Raw genomic sequence first — 14,417 nt, forward strand, 5'->3', positions numbered from 1 at the left:
TCTCCAGTGGCAGAATAACATGGTACATTTTTAATTCTTTCACCTTTATTACCTCCATTATTATTCAGGTTTACTCAGCAGGGGGTTAGGAGAATTTGCTTCAGCTAGGGCTGTGGAAAAGCAAATTTACTTCTCCTCCCCCAGGTATCAGCTGAAGCTATAAGGATGATTTGAAAGCAGATGACCTCTCTGACATTACCAGTGTTTCTCTGCGGGAGCTGAACCCCACTCATGGTAAGAGCAGAGAATCTATCATTCTGCATTGGGAATATGATTAGCGGGAGGTATGCTGAGAATCTATCACATTTATTTATGTTCAAGAGCAAGAGTAGGCAATCTATACGATGATACCAAAATTGCGGCCAAACATGCAAACTGTAACATCTGCCATTTACCGGCATTTCGTAGGGCACAATTTTGCAGATGATCAGCATTTTGAACTGAAATTTTTATATTATTCTGTCTATTATTATGTCAGCTTGCCTTCGCTCTGTTAACAGCGTTTAGGAATCTGCTTTACAGCAGCCACATGGCCATAGCCAGCGATAAACCCAATGCAGTATTTGGGGAAAAAAAAAAAGGAACTTTGGGCCGTGTTCACTCGATGAGTTGTGTTGCGTTTTTTGCAAAGGCTTCAGCCTTGATCACATACTAAGGATACATTTGGGGCAAATTTACTTACCTGGTCCTGTCGCGATCCCCCATTTGGACAGTCCGACGAGATTCATGACGATCGTGCGCTCGAGTTCCTGTATCTGTCACTTCCCCGCCGAGGTCCGCCGGAGTTCACCTTCTTCTTCCTAGTGCTTGTGTGTGTCTTGCGTCACATTTCTAAATGTGAAATCTTGCGTGTTGCCTGATGGCCACGCCCCCTGATTTGTCGCATGCAAGATGGCTCCGATGCGCCAAAATCCGATCGCGTGCACCAAAGTCCCCTGTTAAATGCGGCATAAAACAGAAATCGTCGAAAATGCGTTCCGCGGACCCTTAGAAAATGAGCCCCATTATGTTTCCACTGCATTTGCTCAAACACTATGTAACCACAGCATGTGATGATTACAGCCTTTGGAATGTGCTGAAAACATAGCAAAAACGTGATGCAACGAATCGTGCAAACGCGATCTCAGAGATAATGGATATCAACTTTTTAATATACTATTTTAATATACAAAAAATTAAAAATAAATTTAAATGTAAACTTAAACAGTCTTTATGTAACGTGTTTGGGTAACATGAAAACATAGGAGGACATTTATCATATGTCATGTTCCTGGCATGAAATTGCACAATTAATTAGCTACCATTGAATGTGGAGGGGGCTTGAAGGGAGATATAATCACAATTTCTGGTAGTTGGCTAGCAAATATTCTGACGTACAAGTCCTGATAGATCTCCCCCATTTACGAAGGGTCCGCGGGACCGCAATTCCGTCGGGTTTCCCGAATATTTCTATTGTGTGCCGAAATTCCCCAGGTTTTTGGAGCACGTGATCGGATTGTGGCACTTTGGTGCTGGCTTGCATGCAAAGGGTAACTATAGCCGCGGTCACACGTACCACTAGGCGTCCGTCATAACGCGATGCTAGCGAACAGGGGGAGGTCATCGGCCCGAATGCACATGCGCTTCCAGAGAAACGCATGCGATCGGCTTAACAATCGTATGCGTTTCCCTGGAAACGCATGTGCGTTCAGGCCGAGGACCTCCCCCTGTGCGCTAGCGTCGCGTTATTACTGACGCCTAGCGGTACGTGTGACCGCGGCCATAGTTACCCTTTTTCAAATAAAGTGGCATCAGGAAGGCTCCAACTGCGGCGTTGCGGTTTTTGTTGTGTTTTTAATGCAGCAAAGATCAGTTTACAAATGCTTTTTATATTGAAATCAGCTGAAGTCAGCAATAGTCTTTTCCACCCTTGAAAAACGCATTTAAATGGTCACATGCACCAGTAGCAAGAGTACGGGGCAGACCACAGCACAATTGCATGTGTATTTCTATGGAAACACAGGCGATCAGTAACCAGGCCCACCCCATAGACCATTAGGGTGGTGGCACACGTGGCGTTTTGAACCCGTTTTTAGTCATGTGTTTTAAGTCAGTTAAAAAACGCAAGTGTTTTAAAAGCTTTTTTTGAAAACGCATTCATTTTTGTCCGGCTTTCCCAATTATCTTAATTAAAAACAGACAAAAACGCATGCGTTTTAAAAAAAAAAGGCATGCAGTTTTTAACGGGCTGAAAACCCATAACCAAAAATGTCTTCAAAACGCCACGTGTGCCGCCACCCTTGGAGTTGGGATTTTGATAAAAAAGTAAAGGCAAACTGCTTCCCATTAAAACGCAAGTGTTAAAACGCATCGAAAAACGCAACGCAATTAGAACTTTGTGTGCTTTTCAACACAAGTCAAAGGCCAAAATGCAACATAGAGACAAAAGGGCCACAAACACATGAACTTAAATGGCACAGCGATGGGAGTGTGTTTACAAGCATGTCAAAAACACAACAAAAAAATTGATGCAACGCTATTTGTGGACATGGCATAAGGACTTCTGACGTCACGATGCCTGCTACGGCCCACGAGGAAACATGTCTTCCACGAGTCGATGCCGGAGTCACGATAAATTAAGGAGGACCTGCCAGGGGGGCATCGGAAGATGAGTACACTTTTTGTTTTTTTACTTGACTCAAGTAAAAGCCGAGTTAGGGTTTTTCAGCACATTTTTATATACAGTACTTTTTTTTGTACAAAAACCTAATAAAACTTATATAAATTTGGTATCCCTGTGATCGTACCGACCCAAAGAATAAAGGGGACGTGTCATTTGGAGCGCAGAATAAAAGCCGTAAAAACAAAGACCATAAGAAAATGCAGCAAATGTTTTTTTTTTTTTTTCCTCAATTTCACAGCACTTGGATTTTTTTCCCCAGCTTTCCAGTACATTGCATGCAATATTAAATGGCACTAAAAAGTACAATTTGTCTGGCAGATAACAAATTCACATCTCTGTTAACAAAAAAATAAAAAAGTTATTGATTTTGGGATGAGGGCAGTAAAAAACAAATGCAAAAAAAACAAAAAAGGGATCAGTGCTGTAAGAGTTACGGTAGCATGAAAAAAAAAAGGAATTTATGGCCCTTAAACCAATACATGTGAAAATTTGTTTAAAAATTCCCTGGCCATTCAAGCCTTTCCAGGCCTTGTCTTTAAAGGGCTAAATAAGGAGGTGCCTTAGAAGAAAAAGGACACAGGAACATATTTTAAGTAAAATTATTAAAAAGTTTACTGTCTGTACAATAAAAAATTGAGAAATATGTTTGGTCAGGTAAATATAATAGTTTGCTACTTTATAAGCAATAATTAGGAGACCTACAGAAACATACAAGAAATGTTGATGCATACAGAGCAGGAATCATATCTGAACCCCAACCTTTTTGTATTCAGGGACCGTCTGCATCCAAGTTCTTTTTCTTGGGACCGGAACCATAGTTCCTGGGAAAAAAAAGTGTGCCCCGCAAATATGCCATATCTAACCCCAACGAATATAATGGGGCAGATTTACTTACCCCGTTCTGTCGCGATCCTGCGGTGCGTTGTCCGACGTGGATTTGGGTCTGCCGCGATTCACTAAGCCCGTGTGCCCGAGTTCCTGCATCCGTCCCTTCTGCGCTGAGGTCCGCCGGAGTTCACCTGCTTTTTCCTGGTGTATGTGAGTGCGTGTCTTGCGACACAATTCCGTTTTTAAATTCCGCGGTTTGTCCAAATCCATCGGGTTGTCTGACAATTGTCGGGAATTGCGGTTTTGCAGACCCTTAGTAAATGATCACCTGCAGTCTCCAATATAAAATGGCCAATGGCCGACGCTCCTCTTTTCCCAGCGACTCCAGGTTCTTCTTCTCTCCACAGGTTCCCAGCACTGCCCATACACATACACTATGACGTAATCGCTCTGGCAGTGCACACAGAAGTGCCTCTGCACATCTGCCAGGAAGCCGTGAGGAGAAGAGGACTGTCAGAGGTAAGTATACAGTTTTTCTTTTTAAGTTATTTTGGCCAAGGCCCGGGACCAGGTGTTCCACAGCCCGGTGGTTGGGGGCCACCCAAAAAAATTGGTGAGTTCTTGATAACTAACCTGTGAACATTACCCACAAAATGTTGGTATTGCAGAGTAGGATTCATGAGTTAAAGGGGTATTCCGGGAATATGAATGTCTGACACAAAAACCCATGATGATATAAATAAATGAATACAACAATACTCAATGTCATTAGTCACAAAACGGAGCTTAAATAGTTTGATTTTATGATTCACAACATTTTATGTCCTCTCTAAAGTAGGTGGAGTTATCACTAAGATGGCCGCCACTGGAAAATACAAGTCCCATGATCCTTTAGTTCTCAGTAACTCCTCCTACCTCTCAGGCTCTTCTCCCAGTGATGATATAACAGGTTTTCTTGCTCTGTTACCATAGTAATGATGTGTAACTGCCATCACCAAAACACTGACCATACTGGATGCGCTGCAACCAACTGACTACAGCCAAACTTAGTGGTGATCACATGACTTGCCCAGGCAGGTGCAGGACATGTGATGTGGACATGTGACCAGCGGCCATCTTCTGTTCTGCGACGGACCGCACGGAGGAAATTAACGGACAGGTTAAAGGGCCAGTAGCATTTTAATTCTTCATTACAGTCTATGTCATCAGCATTTTTCTGCTAAGGGGAGCAAAATTTTAAATAACAACTAATTACATATTAGCTTATATTTTGAGTATGCATATGAATTATGCTGATTCCTGGAATACCCCTTTAATATAGGGTTATGGAAGCACTATCATTGTATTATCTACTGTATTTATTGTATCAATATGGGGCTTTTATAAATGGATACAGGCAATATGTTTGCCACTATGTAGCTGTGTGGAGATATGCAAATGATGATGCTCACAAAATGACATTGTTGAATAAAGTCTACTAGATTCCACTAAGTTTGAACATATGACTTTGTAATCAGAACACAGATTTAGGGGTGGTCCCAGATTAATAATTTATTGATCATTAGAAAGTACTACCAAAAAACAATAGAAACTATACTTACTGCAGTTCCTGTCATTACCAATTACTATTTTATATATTCCACAGTCAATATATCAAAGATCAAGAACTTGTATTCTTTTCTTAAAAGTTCATATCCTTATAGCAAATGTAAAGAAAAATATACCAACAGCTCACTACTATTATGTGGTCCTAGTCTCCTGGTTCCATATCAAATGCGAACAGTCCCGGAACAGAAACAATGAGATCCCGTGCTGTCTCGCGGTAGTATTCCACAGTAAATATATTGAGGACCCATCAATCGTATTCTTTCCTTTAAAGTTCATATCCTTCATTGCATCCCATTAAAAATTAGAAAAATACAAAACATGTAGAGCATGCATATGTGGCAGACCTATGACACAGTGTAAAGTCCGAAATGCGTAGGTCTGCCTAGCGATTTTATATGAATACCGTGAAATACAAACCCAACTCGGCACGGGGTCTCATCTTTTCTATTCCGGGCACAGTTCACATGATATGGAACCAGGAGACACTAGGACCACATATTACTGGTGAGCTGTTGGTATATTTTTCTTTACATTTGCTACTATTTTTATATACATGGCATTACTACTGCAGCTTATTATGGTCTCAGCCTCTGTGATAAGCTGGAAGAGTTACATGCTACACCACCTCTGCAGCCTCTGTATACAAACAGAGACCAGTCATGATAGGAGGCATACTCCTTGCCCGGAGGAGTGGAGACATAATTATGAAAATCCTCCCTACAATACTGCATAGGATGACTGTGGGATAACAGTTGGGGCACATTTTGGCTACACCAACACTTGCTGACCAGTAGAAGTCTTTACTAAACATAATTTCCAATTTCATTACATGGACTATGAAATGAATAGTTATGGGTTTTCAACTATTAATTTAGTTTGATAAAAAGCTATAATTTGATATAGTAAACAGCATGCCAAACACTTCACTAAGTACATTACATGTCAAAGGAGACTATGCCTGAGCAATTCTCTGTCCTGCAATATATCAGACAACTTAACCACAAAGTGCAACATTCAGGCATCCGAGAACATTAATAACGAAATGTATTCAGTGATCTGACATTGTGGAAACCACAGCCAACTTTTACTTAAAGGGAACCCATCACCACGTTTTTCACAAATCCAGCCAGTGGCAGGTTCCTATGGAGCCCTAGTAACTATCTGACACCCTAGCTAAAAGTAGTTTCCCTCAGAGTTACACTCAAGCCTGGCTGCTGGACTATCGTTCCCTCAGTTTGTCCGCGCACCGGCATCTGATGTATGACCACAGAAGGGTGAGCTGAATTTCTACTTTTTTCTTTCTTGTGTAGTTTCCCTCAGATCCCCATAAAATCAGAGTTATAATTTTGCCTGGTATCTATGCATCTTTGGAGCGAGTTGAGGGGGTATGGCCTAATGTCATGTGACCAGGGTGACATCATCAAAGGTCTTTAAGCTACTTAATATTAGCAGACTATACCCCATATACATATCTGACCGCATAAAACAATCACAGCAGCCTCCATGGACTTCTACTCCTCTCCATGCAGGCTGCTGTGATTTCATGAGATATGTGCTTGGTGTACAGTTTCTAATGCTACAAAAGCTATGGGACCTTTGATGATGTCACCCTGGTCACATCACATGACATTAAAGCTGCATACAGAGATAGCAAGGGGAGGAGCTGCTGGATTCAGCCCAAGGAGGCCACACCCACCTCGACTCCCTGTAGCCATGCTTAGATACCAGGTAAAACTATACAGTAAAGTTAAAAATATGGGAATCTCAGGGAAATCATTTTTGGCTAAAAGAAAGGTGTCAGTTAGTTGCTAGGTCTCTTTGGGAACCTGTCACTACCTGTATTTGTGAAAAATGTGGTGACGGGTTCCCTTTAACATGAAATTTACAGCAAATTTTTCTGTTATTTTATTTAGTTATTCACAAGACCCCTTTTTTAACTTAAAGGGGTTTTCCTATGAAAGAAAATACTCAATACTGCAATCCCCTATAATAATAATAATCTTTATTTATATAGCACCATCAAATACCGTAGCGCTTTACAAATCGTAGAGGAGATATACAAATATAATATTACATTACAGAGTACAAACAGTCATACGGAACAATAACAGTGAGGGCCCTTGCTTGCAAGAGCTTACATTCTATGAGGATGACACAAGAGGTAAAAGAGATTTACAATGGTCCAGCCATTCTTAATAAGGGAGCAATATAAAATAATGTAATTATAATAAATAATAATAAATAATTTAATAAATACAAATTCTGCTGCTTGAACCAGCCATCAGCTGTCATCTTATTTACAAGGTCCAAGGTGAAAAAGACTGCAGAGAAGCCTGGAACTTGGTATATATCTGGTGCTTGTCGGATAACAGGCGGGAGATAGGACATAGGATGGGTAAGTAAAGAGAGTTGAAACTTCATGCAGTTAGTGAGTGTGATAGGCTTGCCTAAAGAGATGGGTTTTAAGAGCACGTTTGAAACTTTGGAGGGTGGGTATTAGTCTGAGATTCTGAGGAAGGGCATTCCAGAGAATTGGTGCAACTTGGGAGATGTCCTGGTGTGGTGCATGAGAGGTTCGAATTAAGGTAGAGATTAATCTAATATCACTGGCAGATCGAAGAGCACAGGTTGGGTGATGAACTGTGATGAGAAGAGAAAGATAGGGAGCTGACGCATTATTCAGAGCCTTGTGGATGAGAGTTTTTATTTTAAAGTGAATATGGCAGTCAGTGCAGTGATGCAGTGCAGTAATGTTAACACAATAAAGATAATTTTAACCCTTTACTTTATAATTTGTATTGCTGTCTTAGCTCCTATCACTCCCTAAGCTGGTGAGTGCAAAATCCAAGGGTATGGGTGGAGCCTCTCTAAGCAGACACAATGGGGGTCATTTACTAAGGGCCCGAATCATGTTTCTCCGTCAGGTTACCTGAATTTTACTGCTTTGCACTGATTTTCCCTGAATTGCCCCGGGTATTTGGCGCACGTGATCGGATTGTGGCGCATCGGCGCCGGCATGACTTCAGCGCAGCAGCGACACCTGGTGGATATCGGGCGCACTACCTTAGGGAATCGCCGGAAGGCCCGAATCCTCCACAGAGAACGAGCCGCTGGATCGCGAATAGAGCGGGTAAGTAAATCTGCCTCATTGTGATCCATCTAGTTCTGTGGGGTGACGATGTGGTTTATATCGACTTTCATTTATCTTCTGAACATTGTACTAGTATCTGACACATAGAAAGAGATGAGACAGATCAGAGAGGATGAGATCGATTAGATGCCTATCGCACATAATGACACAGTCAGCTCTCCTACACCACTGCTATTCCACAACACACTAGATCTGCTGTGCCTCCCCAGATAAACTGAAACTTATCTGTGTGTAATTTGTAGTTGTTCCCATGCTGTTGCTGCCTCAGGAACTCGGATTCTGTGTCTCAGTGTGCAGCAGTAAGTGAGATCTGTGATGACTGCAGGGGGCAGGGCTAGAGTGCAAGGGGTGGGGCTAGAGTGCAGAAAGCAGAGACAGGGAAACTCAGGTCCATGACCGTTACACAGGAATCGAAGATGGCGTCCATGACCCGAAGTCAGAAGTTACAGGCTTGTGTCTAGGGGTAACTGAAATTGTGTACACAAGGACTGATAGAGACAGGTTGGACTTATATCTGTGAAATGCTGTAGTTTTGTGAATAGTGAATTAGAGTATGTGTTATTTTGTTATCCTGTACATGTACAGTAGATGTAACAAACTTGTCTTCGTGGGAATATCCTTTAAAGTTTTACTCACTTAAGTACATTTGTCTTTTTTTCTTAGCAGGATTCACAATACAATAACTAATTATTTAAATTTAGCTATTTGTTCTGTTGTGTTTTGCACAACAGTTGTATTTTTAATGGTGTAAGTTTTGGGTGTCTCCAGAGTATGCCAATACTGTATTGGCAAGCACAATGGAGGTGGAATTTACAATTTGTAATTTTTTTGGACAAAACATTAATTTTGGCACAAAAATATAAAAATTCACAATGGGTTAAATGATGAAAGGCTCCACAAAGTTTAATACATAATTCCCCCGAGTGTGCCGATATCCCATTGTTGAGTGGTGAATGGTGAACTGTTTGTCTGTCTGTGTGTTTGTACCTTTTCTTCTTTTTCTCCTCCTGCTGGCCAGCAAACCTTTGTCTATGTCCACTATTGTTTCAACAGACAAACCAGTTCAGCAGTCACCACTCAGCATTACCCGATCTTACCTGTGTGTGTGCAAAACCTGAGCAGAGGGTTAGCTGGTGTTATATAGCCTGTACCTGATTACTGCCAGGTGATGCAGAGCTGAAGCCATGCGGTTTATGTTTGTATTTATAACTTTGGTTACTTTGTGTATATTGTAAACTCCCTTTTATTTTTATATTGTGTATTATACTGTATTGTGGTGTTATATATATTAAGTAAGAAATATATCTTTGTGTGATGTTTGCTGTTAAAGGTGCAACCCAGGGGTGTATCCCTTTAAGACTCAAGGGAAATAGTTGGGTATTTAATGACACCTGTGTGTACATGGATTGTCTCTAGGTCAGAGTGTCTGATCTGACCACAGGGGGAGCTACTTGTTTCAAGGTAGCTGCAACCGGACCCCTGAATTATCTGCATTTTTTGTTCTGTACATTTTATTTTTGTGTAAATAAACGCAAGCCTTTTCTTTGGACCTGAAGCCTGAGTATAGATTTCTTTTTTTTAACGGCCAGAAGACCCCACATCTCAACACCCATATGTGTTGGCAAACTGCTGAATGTGGACACGCCAGGGCATTGTAGGGAAGCTGCACCATTCAGAACAGTATTTGTCACTGTCACTCTTTTGGATTTATAAGGGCTTATTTTCAGCGACATTAGATACACTTTAAAAAATACTTTCATTTTAGTGGGTCTTTAGCTTATTGATGATATTTGATAAACTCTTGAATGTATAGAGGAAAATAAAATTATGAATTCTGGTTTCAGATTTTTTGCATTTTTGTTACCTCAAGTATATATTTTTACATTTTTATGGAAGAAAAACGAATGCAGGCATTTCCCGGGTAATGTACAAGGTAAGTAAAGCATAGAGAGAGCTTCACCAGAGGTTACAGTGTGTAGAAACGTCTGTCTGTAAGTCAGGTGTCCTTAAGTCAGGGAACGTCTGTATAGAGAAAATCTCATTTGTTTTGGTATTGCCATTTTTCGGGGAATAATTAAGTATTTTTCGGTAGACAAAGTTGGTTAAGGGCTTATTTTTTTGTGTGATGAGTTGTTTTTTTCAGGGACACCATAGTGGCCCACACATCATTTTTTTTTTTTTTTTTTTTTTTGATCACATTAAGTGAGAGATTTGATAAAAAATTTACTTTATTGCAAGTTTTACGTGGGTTTTTTTTTTTATGGCGTTCACGGAGCAGGTCCAATAATGTTTCAGATTTATTGTACAGATTGTTATGGATGGGGCGATACCAAATATGTGATTATCTGTCTTTTGTACTTTAGAAGATCTGTATGGGATATGTTTACGAGACTTTAATGTTATTTCATTTTTATAAAAAAAAAATAGTTTTTAAACTTTTCGTTACAGGTTCGCTACATCTACCATGAGCGATCCTCATGGTAGACGCAGTACTGTGCACATGCCAGAGACAGGGTCCAGCTATCAGAGGACATTGGCGCAGCACTGTGACTGCCAACAGAATATCATCTTCTCCCTATGTAAGTGGCGCGGGATAGTCCAATTCGCATCGAAAGCCCCTAACACTTCGCCGTCATGCTTGTAAGGGGCTAACACCCACGATCAGAGGACTCTGCAATCGCAGACGTTATAGGTGGGTACACAGCTGACACCCACCTGTGAGCTCGTGCCAGAAGTAGGACAAAATTGTACGCCATGGGTCAGGATGTTACCTCAGCCTATGACAAACTATTACATCCCTTGTCAGGAAGGGGTTAATATTTTCAGAGTGGAGTAAAAACTCCAAATTTGACACCATTTTTTTTTCTAAAAAATTCACTAATTAAACAGCTTACTGTAAATACCATATTATCATTATTCTACAAGTTGATACTGTCAGAACTCACTGATATCCTCTGAATGGGCTCAGGTCTCAGGCTTCTTGCTTGAGAACCAAACCCAGGGCTGCCCACTGGATCACTGCGGATGATAACATAAGCCAACACCTGGGACCGGAGTCTAAAGGGCACCCGGTTTTCACTAGGGTTGGCCTTGCTGCGGCGTGATACCTCCAGGTTGTTCCACAGGTAAGACTTTGTCCGCGGTGGCAGGCAAGGCAGGTTCATGGTCGGGGCAGGCAGGAGGTCAAGACAGGCAGCAAAGGTTCATGGTTGGAGGCAGAACAGAAGGTCTGGACCGGCAGCAGAAGATTGTAAACAGGAAGAGGTCCGGGGTCAGCAATACAGCAATACAACGAGAGAGATACACGGCAAAGGAACTGGAAGATCCAGCAGGGGATGCTGTGAGAAGCCGGGTTTAAAGCATTTCCTGAAAAGGGCCAGCACCAATCAGCGGTGGGCTTGCCCTTTATATCTTCTGAAGCCGGTATGCACGCCCTAGGAGACGGGGATGCGCATGCTGAAGTCGCCGGTCTGGAGGCAGGAATGGGGACAGGTAAGCCACTGCAGCAGGGGTCTTGGGGACACGGAGGATCACGGGAGCACCCGAAGACGTGGGTCACGGGAGCACCCGCAACACCTTGTTTGACAACTCCCTTTCAGGGTCTTTCCTTAGGGAAAGTTGGGTGTGAGTTTGAGCTTGTTTTGTCTGCAGTTGTGGCTTGAGTGATGGAGGCAGTGTCCATTACTCCTTTTACATTCTGCCCAGTTCCTTCAGAGAGTGCTAGTTATTTTAGTCTTTTCTAGGTATATATGTGCTATTGCTTTGTTTGCTATTCTGTGTATCTTGAGCATTCTACTACTACATGATTATAAGCCATAATCTTGGTTTTGACCTGGTTTTGTCTGCCTTCCTCATAATCTCTCTGTGTCTTGTCCCCTCTTGGTGTGACTCTGCTTTTCTTAAATCTAGCTAGGGTTTGGTTTGATGTTGACGTTTTTCTATATACTTGTGTGAACACTGGCCCTTTTCTAACCTTTTGTTACCAGTCCACTCCACCATCCAGCAGTTGCCAGTTAAAGTAAGGTTTCCCTGTCATCTTGTAGGGTCTCTCAGGGTCTGCTAGAACGTTCCTGATAACAGGTTCACCTTTATCAGGGTGGTATTATCTGCTGTGGTTAGGGTCATAGACTGCAGGGACATTACAGGGTTAGTTCCCCACCACTTACTCAGTGTGACTGCAAGCACCAAGTCTGGTTGTTGGTGTTCTGTTGCTGGAAAGGTTCGTAACATTTACATTTTATTTGTGTGGTACATTGACCAAAACACTGCCTTTTTGAGTCATTTACCAAACAGGACAACCACAAGGTGCTGCTGCACCTAGCAGGACATGATGTCCATATTGGACATATTTGAAACCATGAAAGAAACAGGAGAAGATTTAGACTATGCGACAGCCATGACCAGACTGCGTGAGTACTATGGGCCAAAGAAAAACATTCCCTATGAAAAAAACAATGTTAGACAGGCAGTACAAGAAATGGGTGAAACCTTTGTCAACAGACTAATATATCTGGCACATATGCACATATCCTCCTCTCAGAAGGAGACTAAAGATAGAACCAAATCTGATACTTATCAGTCTACAGGAGATTGCAAGAACCATTGAACCACCTGAGCTGCAGGTTTTGCATATTGAAAACAAAGAGACTTCATTAGTTAATGTAATATCCAGACCAAACTATACAAATATGAGCACCAGGAATAGAAAAGCAGATTTCACAAAGAGACCTTCCTCTGTAAGTGCAATACATGTGGCAGAGAGGTACACATGGTTCAGGACTATCATCATGGATGGAATGGTGATGTAATCCTCTGGGAAGATTCCTGGTCAGCTGAATGGTCTGGAGCTGATCTCCCCCAGTCTAGCAGCAGGGCCACAATTCACAATTTGCACAGAAATACAGCTGCTACAGCCTGCCAGATAAAGGATCTGTGATGATGTAATCGTGACATAACCCACCAGGCTGACAGGGCTGACAGGATGGGGAACAAGACTTTGGAAGGTGATTTTGTGTGAGGTTTAAGGACTAGACCTTGGGGGTGGGGTGGGGAGGGGCAGAACTGGGGGGAGATTCTGTGTGAGGATGGAGGACTAGACCTGGGGGGGATTCTGTGTGAGGAGGGGGCACCAGACTGGGGGAGGGAGGGTTCTGTGTGATGAGGTGGGGTGGCTTGCTGCATGACGAGAGGGGCAGTGTTATAGTAGTTATATTGTTGTACATAGAAGTATTATAAAATATATAGTTTTATTGTTTATAGAAGGCAATATTAAGTTGTATATTGTATCACTTTTAAAAAATAAAGTAGTTTTATTCCTGTACACAGGAGGCAGTATCCGTCTCCCCTTTCTCTGCACTATACACGTTTATTAAGACCTATCTTCTAGATCTAGTTTGCGTGGAGTTTGTTGACTCCACCCCCACCACATGGCCACACCTACTTCTTTTGAAAACGCTCACATTAAAGAGGTTACTTTTAGAGATTTTTCCAGGGCCACTCTAAATTCCCAGCCTGCCCTTGACTGTAATGTTGTTCAGCATAAGATGTGCAAATTGCTTAGTAAATGTGTGTCATTGTGTTACCCAATTGACCAAGGGAAGAATTGGATAAAGAAACTTCATCAACAGTGATTGATGGGTTGGAACATAAATTTGTTTCCCATGATTTGCCTAAGCTGATTGTGAGTGATAATAGTTTCCAGTTTACTTCCCAAGAAGTCCTGGATTATGCCATTGAACATCCCCATAGCACCCCTTATTAGGCTACAACCCAATGGGGAAGTGGAATGCCAGAATAGGACTTTGTTAAAAGCCTTATGAATTGCTCAGGTGGAGAGAAGAGAACGGAAACAGGAACAGTGGCTGTTTATTTTGACTTAGTGAACATCTCCACTTTCTACAATGGGAGTAAGCCCTGCCGCACTTCTCCCACAAATTTTGTACCAAACTTCCAGCCCTTGCAGGTCCAGCTCCTACAGGTCTTAAAGGACATCTACCACCAGGATCAAGGATTGTAAGCTAAGCACACTGACATACTGGTGTGCAACCCCTCTGTCACGATGTGTTGTATAGCTTCCTATACCCTTGTTTTTAGAACAAAAGGCTTCAAGAATTATGCAAATGAGTCTAAGGGGCTCAAGGCTCCATTAACATCTATGTAGCCTGGAGC

The 14,417-nt window shown here is 41.9% G+C and overlaps 1 protein-coding gene and 1 long non-coding RNA gene across 9 annotated transcripts in view; one reads left to right on the forward strand and one right to left on the reverse strand.

Annotated features, from left to right (window-relative positions):
- MAGI2 (membrane associated guanylate kinase, WW and PDZ domain containing 2) overlaps positions 1 to 14,417 on the reverse strand; it is a 546,118-nt gene that overhangs the window by 296,680 nt on the left and 235,021 nt on the right. The gene's annotated exons all lie outside the window — the stretch shown is intronic.
- LOC140129076 (uncharacterized) lies at positions 75 to 11,099 on the forward strand. The gene is made up of 5 exons (XR_011855293.1): positions 75 to 234; positions 3,898 to 4,009; positions 7,403 to 7,493; positions 10,094 to 10,182; positions 10,698 to 11,099. It is a non-coding gene; the product is annotated as an uncharacterized lncRNA (long non-coding RNA).

Source organism: Engystomops pustulosus, chromosome 4 (assembly GCF_040894005.1).
Source record: "Engystomops pustulosus chromosome 4, aEngPut4.maternal, whole genome shotgun sequence".
In the NCBI taxonomy this organism is placed as follows: domain Eukaryota; kingdom Metazoa; phylum Chordata; class Amphibia; order Anura; family Leptodactylidae; genus Engystomops; species Engystomops pustulosus.